Genomic DNA, 18,674 nt, shown 5'->3' with positions numbered 1-18,674 from the left:
TAAGAGATAATGAGACGGCTACTACTTTGGAAAACCGATCACAAAAGGCATCAAAATATTAACTTGTCTAGTGACACATGTCTCCCTCCTCGTAAAAGGAGGGAAAATAAGGACCCCTTAGTAGTGTGGAACCATTTCACTAAAATAGATGGATGCCCTTTAAATGACCCAAAAGCAAAGTGTAATTATTGTCACAAGATTTACTCTTGTCATCCCAAAAGATATGGTACATCAAGTGTGCTACAACATCTTGGTACTTGTAAGCAACATTCTCATAGAATCAAACTTACAGGTCAACAGAATATGAGTCGTGAGGGGCCTCTTGAGGGAGTTGGAGATAGTGATGTTAGTAACTCGGCAAATGCACATAAGTTTGATTCGTAAAAAGTACGAATGACAATTGCTGAAATGATCATTTGTGATGAGCTTCCATTTAGGATAGTAGAAGCTTAGGGATTTAGGAAGGTATGTAGATCTCTTGAACCAAGGTTCTAAGTGCCATCTCGAACCACTGCAGCAAGAGACTGTATTAAACTATTTAAAATGAAGAGGGAGAAGTTATGGAAAATATTTAAGACGGTTGGGCAGGTTAGTTTAACTACTGACACATGGACGTTGATTCAAAACTTAAATTATATGTGTCTTACTGCACACTTTATCGACTCTAACTGGAAACTACCCAAAAGAATTCTAAACTTTTGTATGATCCCTAATTACAAAGGAGAAACTATTGGAAAGTGTGTAGATTCATATCTAAAAAATTGGGGCATTGACAAGATTTTTATCGTTACAGTTGACAATGCTTCCTCAAATGATGTTGCCATTGAGTATTTGAGGAAGTTCATAGGAGGTCATTTGTTTGAAGGGAAGTATATTTACATCATGTGTTGTGCCCATATAATGAACCTCATTGTGAATGATGGGCTAAAAGATTGTGATGATTCAATCACAAGGGTGCACAATACAGTTAGGTATGTTAGACCATTTCCCGCAAGAATGGAGAAATTCAAAAAGTGTATATAGAAAATTGATTGTACAAAATTGGTATGCCTTGATGCTTCTACAAGATGGAATTCGACTTATCTAATGCTAGAAGTTACAGAAACATATAAAAAAGCTTTTTTTGCAATTGGAGAATGATGATGATTCTTTTTTTTATTATTGTCGCAGTGTGAACTTGAGCCCCCCTAACTCTAGTGATTGGGAGAGAGTTAGAGTATTGATAAAGTTTTTGAAGATGTTTTATGATGCTACTGTGAGACTTTCTGGCTCTTCGTATATCACATCTAATGCATACTTTCAAGAGCTTTATGGCATACAATCATATTTGTCAAAAATGAGTCAAAGTAATGATGCAGTGTTGAAATGTATGGCGGAAAATATGAAGATTAAGTATAACAAATATTGGGGACCAATTGAAAAAACTAACTTGATGATATTTATTGATGTAGTTCTTGATCCAAGATGCAAATTTAGTCTTTTGCATTTTTGGTTCAAAAAGATATATAGTGGTAATTTAGTTGAAGAAATGATTGCAATAGTGAAACACTTGATGATTGACATTTACTGGGAGCATATTATTGTGTATGGGAGTTCAAGTGGAGTATCCTATTCTGAGCCTCATTCCTCAGTTGATCCTATTATGATTGATTCTGATTCTCAACAGAGTTTTTGGGTTGAGTATGAGCAAGAAATTATTGAGTCTAATTTGATGAATAAATCGGAGATTGATCAATATTTAGAACATGGTTGTGAGACATGAGCTCCAAATTTTGATATTTGGATTGGTGGAAGATCAATGAAGTAAAATATCATATTTTGGCAAGAGTTGCACAAGATGTAATAGCCATTCCCGTTTCTACAGTTTCTTCTGAGTCAGCCTTCAATGCAGGGGGTCATGCGCTTTACCCATTTCGTAGTTCACTATCTCTAAGAATAGTTAAGGCACTTGTTTGTACATAAAATTGGTTGAAGGATTCAATACCCATTGATTTTCGTGTCTCCTTGGATAATATTGAAAGCTTTAAGGCAGAATTGGATAATGAACTTATTTCTTATTTATATATTTATTAAATTTTTTTTATAATATTTATTTTTATATCTTTTTAATAATCATCATGTGTTTTTTTAGAGTATGGTCCAAAGTCAAGCTTTACTTATGATGATGATGAGTAACTCAAGGCTTATGGTCTACATAAATGGTATGATTTTCATTTTCACTCCTTTGTATATGATTTGCATGAATTAAAAATTCTAAATTGATCTTCTTCAATGTTAGTTTCTAAACCTTTGATATTGAATTTGTAGATTTACGTGAAAATGGAAAACTCTATTTACAGGCAAAGTCTTGTACCAATTGCGAACGAAACACCATGGCAGATGACGTCAAAAATGAAACGGAGCGTTTCATTGAAGAGGACTTCGTAGCGTGATTTGAGCGGGAATAAATTTTCAACGAAACGAAACGGTGCGTTTGTTTTTGTTCTCTTCTCCTCCCCCTATTTTTGTTTTCTCCTCCGGACCTCCTCGCCATCTGCAACAATCCCTAACCCTAGCCCCTCCCTAACCCGTCGCAGTCCCTCCCAAACATGTAAATTTTTCACGATCTGACTTTCTCTCGACAAAGACTGTAGCCTTGTATCTGGTATTCCACTTCCTATTTTTCTAGTATTTGGTATTTCACTTCTTATTTTTCTTTGGATATTCTATTGTTTTGGTTTGGGTTACTTTCTTGCTTTCAATTCTGCAAGTTTTGAGAAACCGAGAGTAATGAGTGGTAGTTTGTGACGACGTTGGAGGGTGAAGAACCTGGTACTGTTGTTTTTTGTAAACTAGATCAACATGTGAAATATTTCAGCATATTGTTTTACAGCGGTAAAACAATTGTGCATTATCCATCAATGTGTGAATTTGACAAGATTTAACTCAGAGAACTGAGTTTTGTGCCACCTGATGGAGAAAATTCAGCTTTGACCTACGACGATGTCTTTTCCACCCTTCTAAAATTTGTTCATCTGTAAATATTGAGTTTCGTAGAAAACAATGCATTAACCCACCAGCCTCTGTTTCAAAAGCATATCCAACTTGCACCCATTTTGATTTAAAAAGCTGCACATCTACTCCTTTATTTTCTTGGGGAATGGATTCAAACATCAATGACAGCTTGGAAAAGCAACTTGTAAAACATTCTATTCATTTAGCACTCTTGTCTTGTCAATATTTTATCATTTATCAATCCAGAGTTTCTTGGATTTGCCTCTGTTTCCTCGTCTTCTATGGACAATATTTGTTTTCCTTGAGCTGAGAACCTGGTACTGGTGTTTTCTGTAAACTAGATGGACCGGGACCTGTTATGGTGCTTGCCAAGTTCGGGTGAGTATCTTCCACTAAACAAATTTTAGTCAGTAAAATATGATAAGCTGGTCTGCTCACCTTGAATGACCATACTAAAGGATCAGCAATTTACTGCTTAAATAACCAAAATGTGGAAGAATGTCTACAATTTGTATTGATAGGTGACCATGTCTTTGGGTGCCACGATCTATAATTGTTGAAGGAGACAGCTTGTTAGAGAAATTAGCTCAAAGATAAGTATGTAGTGCAACAAACAATTATATTTGGCTTTAGACAATACATGCTTAACTTCATTGGATTTTTATCGGAGACAGCTTGTTAGAGAAATTAGCTCAAAGATAAGTATGCTGTGTTTCTTTTGTGAAGTTCCATCTGGTCTCAAGTGTTGGTTTTGTGGTTCTGGCTTTGTTAAGTGGATCTTTGAATGTGAGTTTATGGGTGTGTGTGACTTGCAATGCATGGTTAGTTAAAGTGAGTATTGCAGTGCTATGTTTATAGCGGGTAAGTGGTAGAATGTGTAGTCAGGTCATGGGAGAGGGAGTAAAGATTATGGGGTGTTTGCACTTTTATGTAGCTATTTAATTAGGTGAGATGGTGGTAGGCTTTCACCTCATGAAGAGGATCTTTTTTGTGTTTATTGTATTTTTAGATTTTCTATTCTAAATGATTTACCTATTAAAAAAAAAAATTTTTTTTTTTTAATTTTATATCCCTTGGACTCGTCTAGCTCCCATCAGAGAATCTTTAAACCATTAACTTTCCAGCTGTACCTTTTTCTTGCTGTCACATTTGTCTTTTTAGCATTCTTATTTGGCATGCAAGGTGGATTTGTATCTGTTTGACCTAGAAAAATAAATCTTAACAGGACATTAGCATGATATGTGCCCCAGGTGCAGAAAAAAATATAATTTTAATTCCTTACCCTGAACCTAACTAGTGCCTCCCTTTGTTTCACTTTGTTGTTTTCTCATGCTCATGTGAGATTTTTCTGATAATATGCAGGAAGAAGTTTTGCAGAATCTTTGAGCCGGATATTTGTTTTAGGAAATAATGCTGTTGAAAACGATGCCATTTGTTCTTTGAATCCTGAAGTTTGACATTATGAATGATGTGTCGAGACCTTGCGAAGGATTTTTAGGGCACATAGAAAATTGGCAAGAGCCAGATAATTAAATGTTCGTACTGTGGGCAAGGAGAAGCAAAATGTAAATTTTTCATTTAGGTGGATATACTTCACTTGCTAGAGGAGAACACTCGTACAAGAGAGAATAAAGTTTGGAAGATGTGGGATGATGTACTCACGCTCGAGTTGGAAGTTCGAAAAATGGAAAATAAAGTACGAGAAAGAGAGAGAGAGAGAACTCTTCAGAAGGAAAATCGAAAATTATTATGTTTGTACTAGGTTGTCATATTTGTAATAGTTTTGGTTTGATTCGAATAAATTATTTGTAAATATAACGTTGTATGGAGTAGATATCTTTTAATGTATCAGCTGTAATGATACTTCTCAAGTGTTTTGCTCATGATGTACAAAAGGGGTATTTGTAGGTTCATTAAATTAACATTTTTAATGAAAAGTCGTGTAATGAAAACAGCTGGTGCACATGGTTTTAGAGAGATTCCATTGAAATGAGAAACAATAGTTCTTGAATTGAGTTCATGACTGGCAAATATTACAACAAATGAAACACAAGTAAATAAATATTACAACAAATATTACATGTCTCAAAAAGCCTAGTATGACTTTTTCTCTAACGAATAAACAGCTTCCTTCGTTCTGATCCCGAGATTGTGGATTTGGGTGACTATTGATGAGGTTGAACTTGCTTGAAAATAAAACCTCCAATATGCATCATGTGCAACCTTCACCCAAGTAAGAATCCTGTGAAGTGGATATATTAGAGAAGCACTATTCAAGATAAGCTACAATCTATCAATGGTAAAAGTCTTAGAACTGCATCTAACAAACCACAAGTGGAAAACATATAACCTGGACTTAATAACTTGCATCTTATACGGAAAAAAAGATGCATTGGAACAGGGAATCAAGGTCTTCAAGTGGAAACCATATAAACTGGATTTAATAACCTGTTCTTCAATCATCCCAGGTAATCAATATACATTCTCAGTTGCAAACCACTACAAGCAAATCTCAATTTTCATACCAATAGCAGAAAAATGAGTGAAAGCTAGAGGATCAAATTAAGTAGTATTCCTTCCCTTTCTCCATCTAGAGAATATTTGATGGATTTTTATAACATTAAAAATCTTCTTAAACCAACCAGAAAAAACCAAACATATAATTCAGAACAAATCCAACTTCATTGAAGAAAGTCACAAGAAGAACTGATGTAATGACGGATTTTTAATGCTTGCTTGTGTAGGGACTGGCCCTTTGCAACTCTGGCTAGTGTGAGGTGGCTGTTTTCCATGGAGCCATGAGATATTTGTTGCATGATGAGGAAGGGCAGATTTTAGAACCATACTCTATTGTGTGGGGTAGCTAAAAAAAAAAAAAAAAAGGAAAAAACTCAAGGTTTTTAATATTTGAAATTTGTACCAATCCATTAAAAAATGCATCAGGTTTCTAATATTGGAAAGACGAAAATGCTAACTGCTAGCTCTGATACATGTGAGCCTAATCCACTGATTAAATGCAAGTTGCATACTTTCTAATGCAGAAAACTCCATCAGCTAAGGTTGAAATGAAATGCAGCAAGCTCTTGAATGGGTTGAAGTTCATGAAGTAAATAGACAATCAAATAAATCATATATAACATATTGAACTCATGAAATGATTGACCTAATGAACATTACAGATACTGACAACAGAAAACTAAATAGTTCCAAATCAACCAAATTATTTAAAACCTAGAAAAAGAAAGACCACAAACAACCAAACTAATGGCTGCTTGGTGACAGAAAATAAAAATACACAAGTCAAATTCAAGAACACCAGACTAAATGAAAACAATAGATTTTAAGCAAATTGTTTGAGGCAGGTCTCTACATTGCAGCTTCAGCAGTGATCATCTATCAGGCTAAATGAACATAGATCAGATCACATACGAAAGAAATGGGCATAAAACTTGGGAAGCATATATGACGGAATGGACAGAAATAAAACAAAGACAAGGGTATAAATCAACCAAATCTATATGATAAAAAGCTAAATAAAATGCTGCATCTCTAGGAATAAAATAAATTGGGTATCGAAAGCAAAATGCATGGATGGAGCGTACCTACCAGAGACGACACAAAGGAGTTCACGTGAGTGGTGGAGCCGTGGAGGAGTGCAGCCAACCTTCAGGATCTAACGCTTAGGAGGTGGGTTGCGGTGGACATTGGCCAATCTGAAGAACAGAGGAGGGAGGAACGAGGGGAGACGAAAACCTTTGGTTGGCAAACTGAGAGGAGATCAGCCAATCTGCGGCAGAGGGGAGATGAAAATGGCTGAGAGATTCCCATCGTATTTTCAAGTGGAGACACAGACGAAAATGGCCGAGGAGATCGGCCAATCTTCTTCTCTTCGCATCTTCTCTTCATTTTTTAAAATTTATTTTTTAATAAAAAAGCTCCCGCCATGTCATCTTAGTGCGCCAATTGTCATGTACCTAGCAGAATTGCATGTATCTATGGAAACCAGTGATCGTCTTCAAGTTGAACATGTCAAACAATTCCTGTTTGTCTATATATGTTGCCTCTCCCTCTACGATTTCAAAACACAGACCCTATTATTGCTCTATCGTGTCTCTCGGTTTACAAGCACCGAAGGCCCTGATCTCTCGAAGCTGTTGCCATTGTCGATCTTAGTCAAGTCACCGTTCCATCGTCCTTCCATCTCCTTTTGGTAAGCCTCTTGACTTTCTATCTCAAACCTATCGGTTTATTTTGCTCCTCTCCAGACCGAACTCGAAGGCTTATGTGGGCTTCAAATTGTTTCTTTCCTAAGACTGTCGTCCTCTGTTCTGCTGAGTCGTCAAGTAGATTTCCAGCCGTTGCACGTTACGTTCTTCCATGGGTAGGGCTATGCTGAACACTTCTTTTTCTTTGCCACTGAGGTGTGTGTTGCTATTAAGGTGAAAAGTGATATTTATTCGCCTGTAACACTATCGTTCTTAGAACTAGGGATATACGCTAGTCACTTTTACACTCGCGTCAAGGGAAATTTTCGGTGTGAACACATATATGACAACCTCACTTCTTACTTTTCAATTTGCTTTTCCTCTCACTTTCAATTAATTACGCTACAACCTTTTTTCTCTGCCGTGTGTTCCCTTCAATTCTCAAATATTCTTACAAATTGGAAAAAAGATTTCTAACCTTACCTTTCCGTGAGCTTAGTTTTACGATGACTAAATTTATGGACTTTGTTTTAACTCTTATAAATTAATAAAGGCTAAATAAGTTATTCAAGTGACTTTCCTAGAGCTTAACCCTATTCTTAGAGAGAGAAGTCCAACTTCTCTCTAAACCCCCCAGCGCCCAAACTGCTTAGAGGAGGAGCCTTAAGGTCCTCCCTCCTCATCCCTCTTCTCCTTCCTCCTCCCTCTCCTCTCTAGGTTTTCTCTTTGGTTTTTCTTGGTTTTTTTAGTTTTTTCAAGTTGAGGAAGACGAAACACCTATCTGGAGCTCTTAGGCACCCAGCAGCCAACATGCGCTCCACCATAAGATTCCAAAGGAGTCGATCTTTCAGACAGGCAAAGAAGTTCACCGAAAGGAGTGGCGTGTAAGCTACACGTGTGGGTTGAAGTTGGTGCGTGAATCCCATGCACCTCTGTCTAGGGAGCTTTCTTGCTGCCATGAGTGGTTGTTTTGGGTCCAGGGCCACCGGCTTTTTCAGATTTGCTACTCGCCATTTCCCTAGGATGGCGCGTGTACCTCACGTGCCAAGACAGACTTGGTTTTCTATGTTTTTGTGCTTTCTTCAGTTTTTCCATGTATTTTCATGTATTTTTCGAGTATTTACTTTGTTTAGGTTGTATTAGGAAAAAAAATAATCCAAAAAGATAAAAAAAAAAAAATAGAAAATAATGTATCTAGGACCAGGGGTCCGTAAAGTATGTGCTCTACTCCTAGGGAGTAGAAGCTTTCTTTACTGTCTTAGATGGTGTTCTAAGACAGAGATTTTCCTTTCAAACGGTTAGTCTGGAGGCGCTGGAGAAGACCCAGTCAGTCACAAAGAAATTTGTGTGTTGGGGAGTTAGAAAAGTTAGAATTTGACTTGTAATTCTCAGGTCAGAATGTGTAATTATCCGTTTAATGAATGAATAAAACAATGTTTCACTATAAAAAAAAAAAGTTATTAAAGTATAATTAGATAATAAATATAGTATCTAAGTGTTGATGAACGGTTGAGAAAGGTGGGCATCTCCATTGCCTCCAAGTGTGATTGCTGTGTGAAAACCATATTTTGGCAGATGGGGATTTTGCTCAAGAAATATAGAAGAAAGCTGCTGTACTTGTTAGCTCGAATTATGTTCCTAGGCAAGATTGACATAACACTATTTCCATGTGATTCGGTAAGGCTTCTAAGTGTTCTCAATTTGGCAAACTTTTGGGATTAATCCCTCGATTATCACTTGGTGACTTTGGCTTAGAAGATGTAAATGCTTCATGGAAGGTCTCTACAATTTGATTAGTGCAGTTTGGCAGGAGATCTTGTATTGGATTGGACGAGTGGGTGAAAAATTGAAAGCAGGTACGTCCTCAATAGCTCATGATGATGAGGTTATTTTAAAAAGTCTTAGGATTCCTATTAAACCATCGAAAACAAAACCTATGCGCATTGTCAAGTGGTTTAAACCTATTCAAGGTCGTGTGAAGCTGAATGTGAATGGTAGTTCTTTAGGCAATTCGGGCCGTTCGGGTGTTGAATGGGTAATCAGAGATCATAGTGGGAATTTGTTTAGAGGTTTTGCGGAACATATTGGCCACGGTTCAAGTAATTATGCCGAAGGGATGGAGCTCCTTTTTGGATTACGGATTGTAAAAAAGTCCGAATCTAGTTAATGTAGATATTCAGCTTGATTCTATAATTGTTTTCAAGTGGGTACTGAAATCTCATTGTGGTCTATGGTATTTTGAAGGTTTTTGGGAAGAAATGCTTGAGATTCTTGGTACATTGAATTAGTCTATTTCTCATGTGTATAGACAAGGTAATGCTCCTGCGGATTTTTTTGGCTCTAATGGGTTCAGAAGGTAATAGTATGATATGAGAGGATGTTTCTTTAATTCCACATTTACTAGAAGGAATGTTGAAGGCAGACAAAATGGGTCTTTCAAATGTTAGATTTGGTTAAATTTTTTTGTTGTTTTAAATATTAATAAAAAATTTTGCTGCTATTGTTGGTTTTTGGTTATATAGTATGAGGGTTTTTTTTTTTTTTTTTTTACACTTGGGTTTTGTGTGATGCCCCCAACTCCTATGTACGAATACGTGAAAATCGAGACGTTGGGATGATGACAACATAGGTTATGCATCCCATCGATAAGTGCTAAGTGTGTATAAATACAAAAAATGTATAACAAAAACAACGCAGTGGATAATTAAAGTCAGTCCACTAATTACTATAATTATTTAAATACAAATTATCTTAAATACAAGTATATCAAAATATTACAGTTAACAGCAAAGCATAATATAAACCAAAATACATAATTCCAAACCAGGGAAATAATTCCCAATAAGTAAGCAAAAGGCACCAAATCATTCCTCCGGTGAAACTGCCTCCTAAGGCTCAGAGTACTGAATAGATTCAGATCATTTCACATATTCAAAAATAGACTTATAACTTTTTTGCATTATATGCACAAATTTTCATAAATTTATCATTTCACATATTCAAAAATAGACTTAGAACATTTTTGCATTATATGCACAAATTTTCATAAATTTCATATTCGCACTTTTTGCATAGTTCAGAAACATAATATAAAAAATAAGCTCATGTCTACTCTAGTCATGACAAAAATACTTTCTCTTTATATAGATTTCATGAATACAGAGAACACATAGTTGAGATTATTTTCAAGTTTCTTTTCAAAGCAAGCATGTATATTTTCAAAATCAACCTTGTTTCATTTTCTTTTTATGCAAAGTCTAGTGTAGGAACCCCGCTTACGTCAACTTTTTATAGCATGTTATCTTAGTCTCATGTCCGACCTCTAACAATATCACAACCTAATTAATAAACACTTACCAAACAATTAATAACCCAACAACTACGCCACTAGCTTATTTAATAAAACTCAAACCAACCCTTTTTTAACCTAAAATTCAACATAAGATCCACTTGAATAGCCACCTCTTCAAACCATATATACAGCTCTAAATAATTCGCTCCACAATATTACAAAAATAGTCATGAAGTAACTCAAACAGTCAACAATTCCTCCTAACCAACAACTTACATTGTTTATACCACACCCATACCAACTCCTGACAACCATTTTGAACTCAACAAATCAGTATACACTCCAATACAGTCAACTAAACAACTAAGTAGAACCACAAACAGCCACATACCTTCATTCTCTGACAAATACCCATAACTAAAATTCATTAAAATAATCCACAGAATAATGTCGACAATGAATCTACAATTCTGAGTATCTTACCTAAGCTCATGTTTGTGGCCTGTGAAATTAAAAAAAATGGAACGAAGCTGTTTTGGGGAGTTAGCGATAACCTGGAATACAAAATGGTGACGTTAAAAAAATACACTTGAGCATTAGTAATGTACGTCCATGCTTGATCTTGAAGTAAGACATTACTTATGTCGGTGAGGGACTTTCACAGTAGTACAAGGATGACAACAATGCACAAAACTCTCAATTATTTGTGATGTCTCACGGCTTGCAGTGGGGAGAGTAAAGCTGAAAAATTAAGTTCCAACATAAAAAATAAAATTCTCAGATGAAGGGATGAATCTAGTGGAAAGAGAGAGAAGTGGACTTACTAGTAGGGGAGATTCAACATGAGGGCAAGTAACCCACTATGATATTACAATAAAAAAAGGAACGACTATGCCCTACATTAAAAGTCTTGGGTGGAAATTGTGGGTTAGGTGAAATTAAGAGTGGAAGAGGACGCAAAATGGGGTCTATGTGCGTGAGTGAAAATTGGTGAGAAGCAAATATGAGTGTGTGAGAATTTGAGTGTGCAAATCCAGAAATAGAGAGTGTGTGGGAAGGCTTACCAATGATGGAGACGATTTACAGCAAGGGTCCGGAACTGCTTGGCAAACACCAGATGAGAAAACTCCAAAACTTGAAGGAGTTCGTAGGGGTGAGAGAGAGGAAATGAGAGTGGTTTGTTGGGGAGATTGGGCGTGAGAAATAAGAAAGGAAAACTACAGCGACATGGGGGAGAAAAAAGGAAAATAAATTGATAGAGGAGAGAGAAGGAATCGGGGGAGGGAAAATTGAAAAGAAAAGGGGAAGAACTTACCTTCAAGGGCTAGGTTTTCTTTTGGCTCTGGGCTTGGGCCCGGGTATTACAGAGGAAGCCCGGCACTTTGCTCTTTGGCTAACCTAGTTAGGTGGTATGTCAAGTGGGTAAGTAAGGAGAAGGAGGAGTTGGAGGAGGTCCTCATCAGGGTGGACTTTAGCCACCAACGATGGTAGAAGAGGATCGTTTGGCTCCATCAGTAGAAGGCCAAAGTCAAGTCTGACCTTGCCAAGTCGCGAGAGGAGGTCTACCAGTATTGCCTCATGGCCAGACTCTACGAGGAGGCACTGGACAACTTGCAGGGCTTGCTAGATTGCCGAAGTCTAGCTTTTATACAAGGCATTGGGGGAACATTATGTACCCTGTGTTAGGGCCAGCGTCATGCCCATAGTTATCAAGTTGCGGTCTTTAATGTGACATGATTTCTGAGGTGGACCATTAACGTGGCATGGTTGCTCGGGTGGTGTCTCGTGGCAACCGATTGATGCAATCACTTCTCTTCCCCATCGTTAGGGAATGGAGGGTTGTCCATAATCTCTATTCACTTGCCAGTTTAGATCTTTAAATGTTAGGTGTCATAGGAGGGTTTTAGGTTGACATGTCCTATTGCTAAACCCCCCCCCCCCCACCCCCCCCGGCCCCCCCAGAAAAAAACAAAAAACAAAAATCCTAGGACTTGTTTCCTACATGAGAATATTCCCTTTCCCCTAGTATATCCCATGGGCTAGATTTTGTTGGCAATTTTTGGGCCTATAGAAGCGATTCAGGTCGAGATGGGCTTCAGCTTCTTACCTAGGCCCAAGCTAGAGGTGGGGATGAGAATATATCCTCCACATTCATTTTTTAAAATAATATTTTTTTAAGGAAAGTAAACAAGTTTATGATTAAAAACTAATTTTGAATTTTTTAAATTAATTAAACAAAACATAACAACCAGCCCATATTGGCTGTACTAGCTAGGTTCTTGACACCATGGAATGGCTAAGTTTAGGGGAGGGATTTATCTTCCTTATGGTTGGCAGCCACACACATGGGACAGGAATGCAACAATTTCTTTAATATATTTTGAAAAGAATATATTTACTAACGTGTCAATTAGGGAACGGGTGGCCTAAGATCTCTAGTTTTATATTAATGTCCAACGAAGAATTCTACTCATCATTCTTGTATCACACACGACACATAATTATTTTTATTTTTATTTTTTCCTTACCAAATATATAATGTATAGATGATAAGTAGAAAAATTTCCTAAGTTTAACAAAAATAAAAAAAATAAATAAATAAAGTTTGGTCAAGGGATGATGAGTAGAAGGGTTTTCTTGTTCAAAATATACACCATTGTGTCCAGGGCCAATGTTTCCACCATTGGAAAGGCAAAAAAACAAAAGGAAAAGGAAAATGCTAGATTCTCCCTCAAATGTGGTTTTGAGTTTGCCCTCTTCAAACGGAAACTTGAAAGCCAAAAAAATAAAATAAAAGGAAAGTAACCAACTTCATACCACTTTTCAACTTCGAAATTGCAATAACGGTCGCAATGATCTAATAATGATGAATGTTATGGGCAGTGGCCATCAAGTATTACTGCGCTCGTTGTCCAAAATCTTCCAAGCTCCATCCTGTACTCGAAATGCCCCAAACTCACAGCCCAGTCTGCTAAGTTCCTCCCACTTACCCTATTGCCCAAACTCCAAAGAACAGGAATGGACAATAAGAGAAAACGGAAAATGAAAACCATAGATTACCCGGGTCATTGATGGCTCAGCAGAACATGATTGAGTCCTTCTCGCGTAATTCCCACTAAGTACTACTTCAGTTATGAATTAGTAGAACCCCCTATTGACTTTTGTTGTTATGTAAATTTGGCAAATTTGGGGTAAAATGGTCATTTTTTTACATGTAGAGAGTAAAATGGTAATTTTACTTTAAGTTAGCACTTTTCCACGTTTCTAATTATTAGTGATTAAGTTTTTAACTTTTAGAATCACTACTTATAATTTTTCGTGTTCACTCTTAAATTCTCGTAAAACATGACGATCAAGGTAAGTTAGCTCTTAACTTACTATCAATTTACTATGTATGTGTGATGAGTAAGGAAACTACACTTTATGCATGTATATTATCATATATGCCAAGCCATGCTATGTCATTTCCTGTTTATCTGTTACATATGATTAATTCTATCAAGAAATGTTTATCTGTTACAATATCTATTTTGTCATGTATTTCAATTTGTTGCAATTATGTAATATTATGTATGCCATCTGTTACATGTAAGTTATGTCATGTAATATTCACTGTTACATGTTATGCCACGTCATGAAATATTGTCTGTTACATGTTATGCCATGTTGTTTGTTATATATTATGTCAATGATGTCATACTATGAAATATTTTCTATCTCAAAGTACATCATGTCTTCTGACTTACGTTCATGTCATGTTACGCTATGTCGAGGCTTCTGTCCTTTCTTTTCTTGTCTCGTTTCTCATCTAGTATAGTTTGTGTATCTTGAGAATAACCTTTCAAGTTATGTCAAGTCTATTCTTGTCTATCATGACCCTAAGTGCTAGGATGAGGTAATATTCTAGTGAAACTCATTTGTTCATGCTAGTGTATTTAAATTAGTGTGAAATTTCCTAAGTTGACAAGGTAAAGCCAACAGGTTATGAATGGAACCAAAGTAACTGGTTACGAGAGCACACTAGGCACAAACATTGATGGTGCCATATTTCAAGTTCATATTATGCGTACTTATGCGGGTGTAGGTCCCTAATACGGGATACGTATAGTACGTGTGTCCATAACAAGTACAGATACTTGTGAACTAGCACGTATGTTAACACACTCACAACTGGTGCAGAAACATGTATTTTGCTACTATAATTGATAGAGACATAGGACTCAGGAGAACCCCTGTAGCAATCACATGGTCACGTTATCAATAAGATTTCAAGCTCATGTATTTCAAGTTCATGTGAAGTCATGTTCAAGTTCACATTCTTGTTATGTTCAAGTCCAAGTTCATGTATTTCAAATTTATGTTCATTCTATGTTCAAGTTCAAATTCATGTCATGTCAAGTCAAGTATCAGATCAAGTTTAAGTCATGTTAAGTTCAAGTTTAGTTCACGTTTCAATTCAAGTTATGTCAGTCATGCCATATTATTTGTCAAGTTATGTTAGGCTTACTTATGACTTTGATTATACATCTGTACCTTTACTGCCATGCATACATCATTAACCTCCATGGAAGTTTTTATTTAATTTGCTAATCTCAAATATCATTGTGGTAGTCCCAACTACCATCCCACCTAATGGTAGATCATGTTTCAGGATTAAAAGATGCACTAGAGGTCGACCAATTGGAGATGGTAGATTATACGACAGTACGATGCAGAGCTCATAGCCTCAATGCTCCAATTTATCAATAATATTATGACATCCTTGGATGAGTTGTGCGAGCTACGCGATGGATAGCCTAATAGTTATTTTAGTTACTACTTGTACTTAAAGAGCTCGATCTCCAATACTCTTATGATTATAGTCATTTTGGACTTGTGCTATAATCATGGATATTTAGTATTTGAATATGTATGGTTATGTTTTAAGTATTTGGGATAATATCAACTCATAAAAAAAAAATTATTTGAGATCATATCAGTTTGGTGCCTAGTATTGCTCAAGAAAAAAAAAATTATTCACTAAGAATATTGTATAATACTAGATGCATGTTAGGAACATTGCATCTTATTTGTCATGAATGGGGGCAGGTAACCTTGCATTGCATGTGTCGACGTTTCAAGTTCCGTCTGATCCCAAGTGGAACTTGGGGGTGTCACACTCTGGGGTCAAAGCAGTTTAGAAGTAATTCACTAATCGCCATGACTCAAACCCATGACGAGGACACATGTTTACCAACTCTTTGAATCTTTCCCAACTTGAATGGAAGGTCTCATCCGCTCTCTGCATGAATTGACTAATTCGTTCTTGTAAAGATTGAGTTCTCTGTAAGGGAAAATACTTGTGTAAGAACTCTTTTTCCATGTCGGACCAACTAACAATGGAGTTGGGCCTAAGAGAATTAAACCACGCCTTAGCTTTGTCTTTTAATGAAAAAGGAAAAAGACGCAATCTAATCATCTCATTAGTGACGTGGGGTATCACAGACATCATGCCATGTTTGATATTAAAATTATGTGCATGCTCAGGCAAGATGATGCAAGATGGTTGTGTAGTTCGTGTGGGCTGTAGATAATCCTTTATTGTCCTAGGAGCTTGTTCAGCCATGCTATCAAAGAAAGGATTTTCTAAATCAGTCTCGAAATCAGAGTCAAAACTAGAACCCAACTCAATACTTGGCACACTACTACTTGAACTATGATTCACGCGATACAAGTTACAACCTTCTTGTGTCGTCTCTAGCCCACGACATCAAACATAAGTGCCACTAGTATGTAATGCTTTTTTTTGTTTTTTGGGCAACTAGAGAAGAAAGAAAAATAAACAAATAAAGCAAAATCAAAGTTAAGGAAATAAGTTAACGAAAGTAGAATAAACAAATTTGAATTAAACTAGCCGTTCCTCGGCAACGGCGCCAAAAACTTGACTCAATTTAAAAATTGTTTTCGAATTACTCCCAAGTATAAGAGTTGTCAAGTAGTAATAGGGAAGTCCCTAAGTCATTTCTTCAAGGAACGATTAGTTTAAAATGCAAATTCACTCACTATCAAAATTAAAATAAAATTATTAACTAAAGCTATCTACGATGATATTCACAATGAGAATTGATTTTTTGTGGACATTATAAAAAATGCCCTCATTTCCTTTTTGCATGAGATGGTGAATGAGTGCTAAAAATATGCAAGAAAAATGAGTAAACTAAAGTGTAAACATGAGTAGAGAGTAGGGCATATTTAGCTAGCATATAATAATTTTTGCTCTAATGCACCTTGACGCTACTTCAATTGCTTCCATACATTAAATGGATACGTGAACGTGTATTGGTTAAATTATGATTATCCTCACTTAAGAAGCTAAACCACATTCATCAACGTCATCTAATCCAATGTTTCTAAGCAATAAAATGAAGTTCACGAATTTTACGTTCTAAAGGACATTTTATCAAACACCATGTGTGCCAAACAAAAAGCCACTATTTTCCATCCAATAGAGTTCAATCTAAACTAGATAAAAAATTACACTACTTAGAATAATCAACTCAAATGAAGATAATCTAACGTAGGTACAAACAGTCCCAAGCAACCAACATGAACCAAGTAAGAGTGGCGTGAAGATGAATGGAAATTACAGAAAAAAAATTGCATACGAACGAAATGAATTCAATGTAATAGCTACTGGAAGTGTTCGGCTGAACTGAAAATAAACTAAATGAGAACAAATTAATGTAGATGAAATGTAAACAAAAGCTCAAACACAAAGTAAGGGAAATGTAAAAACTGAAAGCATGGAAAGGAAAATGGGTTTTGGGGTCTCCAAAATTCTCCAGCAAAAACCAGTGTTTTTTCTCCCCCTCTGTTGCATTCTCTCCCATCTTTGAGGTAACAATAGAGTTGCCTTTCCTATTGGCAGTAGCTGTATTTTCAAGAAGGGAAAGAAGCTCTGCTATAGCAACGTGTGAACTGGTATCCATCTGGTGTAAAGGATGTGGATGCAGCCGTGGGGTCCACTTGGACCATTCCATGGTTATGCTTTCAGGAGAAGAGTCAAGTGGGTCAAACGGCAACCAGCTTGCTTGTAGACTCCGTGCCGTGTGAGTTGCAACTGATTGGAATTAAAGCATCAGCTTGTAGAGTAAGTCCAAAGTGACTTTTTTCGTGGGGTCCACTCCCATCTAGAGCTCTTTGCAAGGTGTGGTGATGGTTGTACACTTGAAGAAAGCTCATGCTTTACTCAAATTCATGTGATTCGTTATGGGCGGGTCCGGTTTGAAGATTTTGCTTGGTTTTGACGCAAGGATCAGATTGTATTTCCGTGTGGTCCAGCTTCATTCCATAGGGATCAACTTATCAGCTTGAAGAGCATATAATATGCTGGTGATGAAAAGTCAAAGCATGTGCAATTGAAGACAACACTTTTCCGTGTGAGTCGAAGTTGTTGCTCTTCCATGTGATTGGTTACATGTAATTTTAAGATAAGCATGGAGGCTTGTACGTGTGAAGTGCTTTGGAATTTTATCAAGCCTGCTATGCTTTTAAATTTGCAAAGGCGTGAGTTCCTTTGTTATGCTGCATTTTCAGTCACATGAATCCGTCAAGCGTGTGTCTTTCATGTGGAAATTTCTACACGGCTCACCTGACATGTGCACAACGACTAACTTCTTCAATTTCATGTAATAAATTAGAGATTAAGACCATAAAATTAGATTGTTATCAATTGACTTAGAATTTATTTATTTAGGCCAAACTCATTCAATTACTAGTAAGAAAAGTGTGATTGACTCGAATTTAAGTGTAAAATAATCACAATATTATAGCTCAATCAGTAACCTTGTGTTGCATGTCTCGACGTTTCAAGTTCCATCTGATCCCAAGCGGAACTTGGGGGTGTCACACTTTGATTAATTTTTTATTATCTTGATTTAATTTTCATAATATTTAAAATATATATCTTATCTTGTTTCATTGTAATTTTCCTATAAATAGGGATGCATACCTTGTATTCAGTAACAATTGAGAAAGGCAAAAGATGTAGCCCTCAAAGTCTATATCTCTCCTTCACCCTTCTCAATCTGCTTTTATATTGTATTTTATTTTCTATTATTGAATTAGAGCCCTTGGCTACACTACAACAGAAAGCATTTTTCCCGGCGCTTTTAAATCGCCGGAAAATCAACAAAAATCGCCGC

The 18,674-nt window shown here is 36.4% G+C and overlaps 2 long non-coding RNA genes across 3 annotated transcripts; one reads left to right on the top strand and one right to left on the bottom strand.

The window, feature by feature from the left end:
- The first annotated feature begins 2,459 nt into the window (after nucleotides 1–2,459).
- Nucleotides 2,460–4,865, top strand: LOC122304164. 2 transcript variants are annotated; one of them, XR_006240934.1, is made up of 3 exons: nucleotides 2,472–2,644; nucleotides 3,336–3,372; nucleotides 4,357–4,865. It is a non-coding gene; the product is annotated as an uncharacterized LOC122304164 (long non-coding RNA). The 2 variants fall into 2 exon arrangements; XR_006240935.1 differs by having other exon boundaries at nucleotides 2,460–3,372.
- Nucleotides 4,866–4,978: 113 nt separating this feature from the next.
- LOC122304165 lies at nucleotides 4,979–7,445 on the bottom strand. The gene is made up of 2 exons (XR_006240936.1): nucleotides 6,597–7,445; nucleotides 4,979–5,236 (listed from the first exon to the last, which is right to left on the bottom strand). It is a non-coding gene; the product is annotated as an uncharacterized LOC122304165 (long non-coding RNA).
- Between the last annotated feature and the right edge of the window lie 11,229 nt (nucleotides 7,446–18,674).

The sequence above is a fragment of the Carya illinoinensis genome, chromosome 3 (genome assembly GCF_018687715.1).
Source record: "Carya illinoinensis cultivar Pawnee chromosome 3, C.illinoinensisPawnee_v1, whole genome shotgun sequence".
Taxonomy (NCBI): domain Eukaryota; kingdom Viridiplantae; phylum Streptophyta; class Magnoliopsida; order Fagales; family Juglandaceae; genus Carya; species Carya illinoinensis.
This window is presented reverse-complemented; position numbering and strand designations above follow the sequence as displayed.